The 8,482-nt window shown below is 45.0% G+C and overlaps 1 protein-coding gene across 1 annotated transcript in view; it reads right to left on the bottom strand.

The window, feature by feature from the left end:
* Positions 1 to 355, bottom strand: part of TOB1 (transducer of ERBB2, 1) — a 4,192-nt gene extending 3,837 nt beyond the window's left edge. Inside the window, exon 1 of the mRNA XM_029927612.1 lies at positions 75 to 355. The gene's annotated coding sequence lies outside the window, so the exon portion shown is untranslated. The remainder of the gene's footprint in view (positions 1 to 74) is intronic.
* Between the last annotated feature and the right edge of the window lie 8,127 nt (positions 356 to 8,482).

The following is an 8,482-nucleotide window of genomic DNA, read 5'->3' as shown; positions in this document are numbered from 1 at the left end:
CCGCCGGCCCCCAGGCTCGACGCCGCTGCAGCCCCTCTGCCTCCAGACTCCGCCCGCCGCCCCTCTATACTTACTGGCTGCTTCCACCACGGACCGCTGGGCGGGGGCTCGGGAGGGTAGGCAGCGGCCAGCTGGCTGAATGCAAGACGGCGTCGCCGAGCGGAGGACGAGGGCCTCGGCGCGGGCCTCAGGAACTCGGCCCTTGTGGCTCCGGGTGGCGAGGACAGGTCAGGCGAGCGCGCTCGCTTCTCCACACAGCCCGGTGCCCGGCCCAGCGTCCCCGTAGTACGCCCACTCCGCGCCGGGCCAGAGCTTCGCTCCTTCTGCTGCGGCGCGCGCCCCGCCTCTCGTTTTATATTCTGCTCCCTGCCCCCATCCCCTCCCGTAGGGGTGCGCGCGCGCCCGCCTCGCGTCACACAGCTCCGGGTCGCGTAACCATTCCCCGCCCTCCGGCCCCGCACCCCAGACCCTCAGCAGTGGCTCCGCCCCTGCCCTGCCCCCCGACGCCATTGGTCAAGTCCCGCCTGCCCATGTCCTGACGGGCGGCGGAGGGCCGAGTGGGCAAGGCCACACCCCTCGGGCTCCACGATGGCCAATGAACTGACGCTCTGTAGTCACTCTGGGAGGGATTAAGAGAAAGCTGGGAACGGGGTTGGGGGACAGACGTGCCAGTGAGGGCGACGGTAGTGGGTGGGGCGGCTGACGCTAAATCTGGGCGGAGAGCACCGAAGAGAAGGGGGGAGGGGAGCGAGGCAGGTGGCGGGGCGGCGCGAATGAACGGGAGGAGAGCCTGAGGCCTCGGGAGGGAGATGGCAGTTTACAAAAAATGCACTACCTGAGTGGGACTGTGGTCCAGGAAAATCCCACTCGTGGACGAGCTACCAAATCGGCCTCCAGTGCACCCAGGAGAGCCTAGCGAAAGGGCGAACTGTGACAGGGACTCGTGCGCCCGATTAATTGAATATTAATCACCTCAGGGGCCTAGGCCAACCGCCACCCAGAGAGTGGCAACAGCAGAACCCAAAACTGCCGTGCCAGGCTGGGGGTGGGGAAGAGAGACCACCTGGCCACACCTCCCGCCCAGGTGACAGTTTAACGGCCTCTGCATCCCACTTCAGACCTCCCCGTGCGATCCGGCAGCAACACGGACGTGGGGGTGGCTTGAGACTGTAAGAAAAATCACGTTTTATTTCCAAGGCCCCAACCCAGGCCTCCGTGCCAAATTGCGTACGTATTTAAGTATATATATGCATGCGTGTATTCAAGTGCACCTTAACATAAATACAATAAACACGGCGCCTTCCTGTAATGCACGTTTAAGATGATCTCCGGTTGAAATATGGGCGGGGAAACAGGGAGCGGGGAAGGAGAGGGACTCCAGGGAGGCGGGTAAGCGCCCTTTTTCACAACCTGCAGCAGAGAAATACACGAAGTTACAGTGGGAGTGGAACTGAGCGTCCCTCTCGGCTAAAAATATTACTCACAGGTAGCAACGACGCCTGATTGGCCGTGCTTCTCCCGTAGCAACTAGGCGATTGGCTGTCTGGTATCCAGGAGACAAACGTCAAACTCGCACAGGGAAAAGAGGAGAGAAAGTCTAGGGGGAGGGATGGTCGGGAGGGGGAGAATGAGGAGCAATGAATGAAACGCCCGGGCGCTGGGCCTTCTCTCCCCTTTCCTCTGCGCTCAAGAAGTGCTTCCTGGAAAAACACCAGTTGGGGCTCCGCCTTCCTCTTAAAATTGTGGGGCCTGAACTCTCAACCTGCTATAAGGAAGTTAAAGCGCAACTCCCCGAGGATTGGGGTGTCCGCGGAGCCAGCTGTGTAGACCAGTTGTGCTCGTCCGGCACATACCCGCTTTAGGTTAGGCCTAGAGGCTTTACGCTTTACGCATGCAGAATCCGGTTGTAGTCTTTTTCTCCGCTCTGACTCCGGTGCCCTCGTGCCTGCAACCTGGTCGCCTTTAGAAGGAACTGAATTGATAAAGGATATTTCAGATATTTCTAAAGTCGCCATTGTGGGAGGAGGGTGAGAGGAAGATTGTTTGGTAGAATGATTGGCTGGTGGGAGTGGTCAGGTGGCTGATTTAATGTATATTGTACGGATTCCTAAAACTCAGTCTGTTTTAAGAACATAGAAGTTTTACTCGATGACTGATTTTTTAGTCTTCGAATTTTTTGTAATAACAAGGAAACGTGGGATTTGATTGTGAAAGTATCGAAGCATTTTATTTTTTTGGAAGTATTTTAAATTAAACCGCCTTCTGCATCAAGGTATATTACTCTTTCCGTGTTTTTTACTTTTTTGCTCAATTGTAACTTTTTGTTTACTCATGAGCATTCCTTCCATTTGTTATAAAAAATGAGTTATTTTTTAAATTTTATAATTAGTTGAGCACAGAAATTACAAGAAACAAGATGGGAAATTTGGGGAGTGGTTTATCAAGAGAAGCACTTCATTTTTCATGTGTTCCAGAACATAATTTCTCTTACTATTAGGCAAATAATATTACTGTACCAAACATCCAGAATTGCAGGACCATGTGTGAGGCCATGTGTCTTGATTTCTAATTTGGAAAATATATCACTATAATTAGAGGAGCATATTAGGCTTGGCTGAGATTAAAATGTCTAACCAATGACAGATGAAGTGTAATTTTGTCCACTTTATACTTTTCAAGAATTCTCAAAGGGAGGCACAAATTCTCTTTTCTGAATATCCCCAATCTATAACCCCAGGCTTAAAAATCTAGAGCAGTCATGGGGTGCCTGGCTGGCGCAGTCTGTTTAAGCCTCCGACTTCAGCTCAGGTCATGATCTCACAGTTTGTGTGTTCCAGCCCAGCATGGGGCTCTGTGCTGACAGCTCAGAGCCTGAGGCCCGCTTCAGATTCTGTCTCCCTCTCTCTGCCCCTCCCCTGTTCACTCTCTCTCTCTCAAACATAAATAAAGAATTAAAAAAATTTTTTTAAATCTAGCACAGTCATCGGATAGGTTCTGATTATCAATAACAGTTTTTAAATAAAAAATTTAGATGTCAAAACTATGAATTACTGCAGCTCAGCCTAAGGGTATGAGAATGGTTCAAAGCAAATATAAACACACCTATATGGAGGTCCCATGGGATGTTGGGCAAAGTACTGAAGGTCAGGTATCTAAATTTTACCCATTTTCATCAACCTTCATTTCTCTCATCTATAAAAAGAGTTTGATTACATAATCTCTAACATCTCTTTCAATTAAAAAATTCCACCTTTAAAACTCAATGCCTTTAAAGTAAATAATATAGTTATTTTTTAAATGTTTTTATTTATTTTTGAGAGACAGAGACAGAGCACAAGTGGGGGAGAGGCAGAGAGAAAGGGAGACACAGAATCTGAAGCAGGCTCCAGGCTCTGAGCTGTCAGTACAGGGCCCGACATGGGACTTGAACTCACAAACCGTGGAATCATGACCTGAGCCGAAGTTGGATGCCTAACCAACTGAGCCACCCAGGCACCCCCAATATTATAGTTATTTTATTTTTTTAATTTTTAATGTTTTTTAATTTATTTTTGAGAGACAGAGACAGCGCGAGCACGGGAGGGTCAGAGAGAGAGGGAGACACAGAATCTGAAGCAGACTCCAGTCTCTGAGCTGTCAGCACAGAGCCCGACGTGGGGCTCAAGCCCACAAACCGTGAGATCATGACTTGAACCGAAGCTGGACGCTTACCCGACTGAGCCACCCAGGTGCCCCTATAGATATTTTAAAATAAAATAAAAGGGAAACCAGATTCATACCCTTCCAAGTCATGAGGTATAAAATTAAAATTCCCCTTACCTAAGTTTTATACTTGAAAGGACCCCCTCATACAGCTTATTACTATTTAACATTTACTTTGGAATTGTGCAGGGGAGTGGACTGCTGCATGACTATTTTGATTTAGGGAGGGGAAAAAATAAACATTTGATGGCAGGCTTCAGGTGACATCACAACAATAGGTATTTCTCTCTCTGGGCAAGTAATAGTCGCTGAAAATCACAGGCTTCTGCCTTTCCCCACCTTGCATTCCACAGGATTCCTAGAGCAGTGCCTTACACTGAAGGTCAACAAGTATGTTCCAATATCATTGTGAAGTACAGTTCTTGAAAGTGCTCCAAATTATTATCTTCTTCACACACACTCCCACCTTGATTTCTGACAGACGTGTCCTAAACCTTGTAATTCTCATTCTGTTTCTTTGTAAACTGAGGATTACGGAGTTACCATCTCCTGATGCATACTGATCGAAGCTTATTTCACTTCTAGAGAATCAAACTTTTATCTTAATTTGAAAGTTAGACAGCATACAAACATGATGTTTTCATCATCATTGTCATTCATTTCTTGTAGACTGCCATGCACATGTTAATAGCGTTGATAAGGACCAATTATAAAATAATCATTGAGTTATTGAAAACCAAGTAAGCCAATTCTCTCCTGAACATTTTTCCTTTTATTTTTTAAAGTGTATTTTATTTTATTATTTACTTTGAGAGAGGAAGAGAGAGAGAATCCGACACAGGGCTTGAACTCACGAACTGTGAGATCATGACCTGAGCTGAAACTAAGAGTCTGACAGCCAACCAACTGAGCCACCCAGGCGCCCCTTTCCTAAACATTTTTCAAAAGAAGTGACACACATATGACTGAGGAAACCTCAGTGTGGTTTCCTGTGGCTTCTCATATGGGTTAGTGGAGGAGGGCCATAACTCGCTAAAAGAGATAGGAACACGGACATTTGTAATTGAAAGATAACTAGATAACACTGAACAAACCCATTTATCTTTGGAACAGGCAATTCCAGCAAAGCAACTTGGTCCAAGAGGAGAATGTGCCCTTGTAACTTGCTTAGTCCCTATTATCTTACTGAGCAACAGTCCAGACCAAATCTTTGAATTTCTTCCCATTAGCCAAGGATGAGAATTTTGATCTCAGGCAGAGATTACATTGGCAGATTCTGGGAATGATACAGTGTTTATAACTTTCTACCTGCAACGAACATTTATTCAAAGCCTCTGTGAGCTAATAGTCTAATATTATTATTATGCTTTAAAGATATGAGTTCTAGATTTCACCTATTATGCCCTATGCTAAGAAAAATGGAAAATGCTCTATTAAAATGATATGTAAATTTAAAATATAGATTGCATCTGTTACTATGCAGCTGTACGTACTCAGATAGAATTATATATACAAAATTCTAGTTTAGGAAAGAGATACATGATCCTACAATATATATTGTATTTGAAAGAGAGAACACACACACCCCCCCCACACATACACAAAGCTGTAAGAGCTAACTACATGTTTCCCCAGACTTCCTCGAAGTGGAGGTAGCGTTGTGACACTTTTCTGCCAAAGCGGTGTAAACAGAAGTCATCTGGGAGCATTTCCGAAAAAACTTTGCCCTTCTTATCAAAGGAGCTCAATCCAGTTACTAATGCTACATAACCATCCAAACCTTGGTATCACCAAACACCCATTTTATTATGTTCTGGGATCCTGTAGGTCAAGAATTCAGACAGGGTCAAGGGGACAGATGGCTTTTCTATGCCCTACAACATCTGGAACCTGAGCCAGGAAGACTCAAACATCCGAGAATCATCTGGAGCAGATTTGTCTAATAGAAGTTTTCTCCAATGATGGAAACATGCTCTGTGTTGTCCAATAGGAAGCCACTAGCCCCATGTGACTATTGAGCACTTGAAATGTGGCCAGAGTGACTGAGGAGCTACAGATTTCATTCAGTTGTAATTAAGTGTAAATTGAAATAAGCACAGGTGGCCAGTGGCTCCTGAATTGAACAGCATCAACCTATCTGGAGGCTTCTTCACTTACCTGTCTAGTACGCGGGTTGGGATGTCCCAAAGGCTGGGCTCGGTCAGCACTGTCAACTGGAGCCTCCACATGTGGCCTCTGAACCTTCCCTGTGGTTTGGGCTTCCCCCAATATGGCAGCTGGTTCTCAGAGGAAGCACCTCAAGAGGGAGTTTCTGAGGGGTGAACATCCAAGAGAGCCAAAATGGAAGTTGTATGGCCTTTTGCGACCCAGCCTTGGAAGTCACAAAGCACCACTTCTGCACTTCTGCCGTGCGCCATTGACGGAAGTAATCAGAAGCCTGTCTAGATTCCAAAGGAAAGCAGAGCACCCCCGCCCCGCCCCCTCCGAAGGGAGGAATGCCAATGAATTTGTAATTCAGTAATTTATTCCTGAAGTATAGTTGACTTACGATATTAGATGAGTTTCAGGTGTACATCCTAGTGATTTGACAGTTGTATACATTACTTAATGCTCATCATAAGTGTAGCCACCGTCAGTCACCATACAATGTCATTATATTATTGACTATAACCCCTTTGCTGTACTTTTCATCCCCCTGACTTATTTTATAATTGGAGGTTTGTACCACTTAATCCCCTTTACTGTTTCCCTCCCTTTCCTTAACGCCCTCTGGCAACCACCTGTTTGTTCTTTGCATTTAAGACTCTGCTTAGTTTCTTTATTCATTTGTTTTTTAGATCCCATATATAAGTGAAAGCAGGTGGCATGTGTCTTTGATTTATTTCACTTAGCATAACACCCTCTAGGTCCATCTGTGTTATCACAAACGGCAAGATTTCTGTCATTTTTGTGGCGGAGTAATATTCTCCATGTGTGTGGGCCTGTGTGTGTGTGTGTGTGTGTGTGTGTGTGTGTGTATACCACATCTTCTTTTTCATTCATCTATCAATGCATACATTTTATATATAAATCTTTAACTACATCTCTAATTATTTCTTTGGGCTTGTCCCGTAAGTATATTTACTGGATATCAAAGAGAAGGGATAGTTTTTAAACATTTTGTTTAAGAGAGAGAGCGTGAGCAGGGGAGAGGGGCAGAGGGAGAGGGAGAAAGAATCTCTCCATACCCCGCACAGAGCCTGACATGAGGCTCAATCTCAAGACTGTGAGACCATAACCTGAGCTGAAATCAAGGGTCGGACGCTTAACCAAATGAGCCCCCCAGAAGGGATATTTTTAAGGCTCCTAATACATAATGACAACCCACTTTCCAGAAAGATTTTACTCTTTTATACTCCCAGTGTGTAAATGTGTATTATGTCTAGCCAGCATTGACCATTAAGATATCTTTTTCTATTTTTGGCTTTTTGATAAATAAAATGGTATCTCTTTGTAGTTTTGATTTACATTTATTTGGCCATATGTAAGATGAACATGTTTTCACATATTTGTCACTACTCTTTCAATTAATTTTCTAGCCATTTGTCCACATTTCTATGAGAGGTATTTGCATTTTTTCTCTTTAATTCAGGTGAGGAGTGCTTGGGTGGCTCAGTTGATTAAGTGTCCGACTTCAGCTCAAGTCATGATCTCACAGTTTGTGGGTTCAAGCCCCATGTCGGGCTCTGTGCTGACAGCTCAGAGCCTGGATCCTGTTTCGGATTCTCTGTCTCCCCTTCTCTCTGCCTTCCTTTGTTGAAGGTATAGTTGTGGGTTTATTTCTGGGTTTTCTAATCATTTCATTGAACTATGTGCCAGCACTAGTCCAGAATTGTGATGCCTCCAGCTTTGTTTTTCTCTTTCAAGATTCCTTTGGCTATTTGGGGTCTTTTGTGGCTCCATACAAACTTTAGGATTGTGTGTTCTACCTCTGTGAAAAATGCTGTGGGTATTTTTATAAGGATTGCATTAAGTGTGTAGATTGCTTTGGGTAGTATAGACATTTTAACAATGTTTGTTCTTCCAGTCCACGAGCATGGAATATCTTCCTATTTCTTTGGGTCATCTTCCATTTCTTTTCATCATTGTTCTATAGTTCTCAGGGTATGGATCTTTCCCCTCTTTGTACAACCTTGATTTCTTTCTTACTTTCTTTTTTTTTAATGTATTTATTTAAGAGAGAGGCAGGGGAAGGGCAGAAAGAGGGGGAGAGAGAGAGAATCTGAAGCAAGCTCCACATTGTCAGTGTAGAGCCTGATTCGGAGCTCAAACCTGTGAACTGCAAGATCATGACCTGAGCAGAAATCAAGAATCAGATACTTAACAGACTGAGTCACCCAGGCGCCCCTAAAATCTTGATTTCTTATCTATGTTAGACTGTAGCCCTTGGCCTGATTGAAAGGTTATGAATGCTTTAAAAAAAAAAAAAGCCACCTGGGTGGCTCAGTCGGTTGAGTGTCCGACTCTTTTTTTTTTTCAAAAAATTTTTTAATGTTTATTCATTTTTGAGACAGAGACAGAGCATGTGTGGGGAAGGGGCAGAGGGAGAGGGAGACACAGAATCCAAAGCAGGCTCCAGGGCCTGAGCTGACAACACAGAGCCCGATGTGAGGTTTAAACTTAGACTGCAAGATTATGACCTGAGCCGAAGTCAGACACCCAACCGACTGAGCCACTCAGGCGCCCTTGGTGTTTGAGTTTTGATTTCGGCTAAGGTCATGATCCCAGAATCATGGGATCC

Source organism: Suricata suricatta, chromosome 17, assembly GCF_006229205.1.
Source record: "Suricata suricatta isolate VVHF042 chromosome 17, meerkat_22Aug2017_6uvM2_HiC, whole genome shotgun sequence".
In the NCBI taxonomy this organism is placed as follows: domain Eukaryota; kingdom Metazoa; phylum Chordata; class Mammalia; order Carnivora; family Herpestidae; genus Suricata; species Suricata suricatta.
The sequence above is the reverse complement of the archived record's forward strand: the minus strand, read 5'-3'. Positions and strand labels throughout refer to the sequence as shown.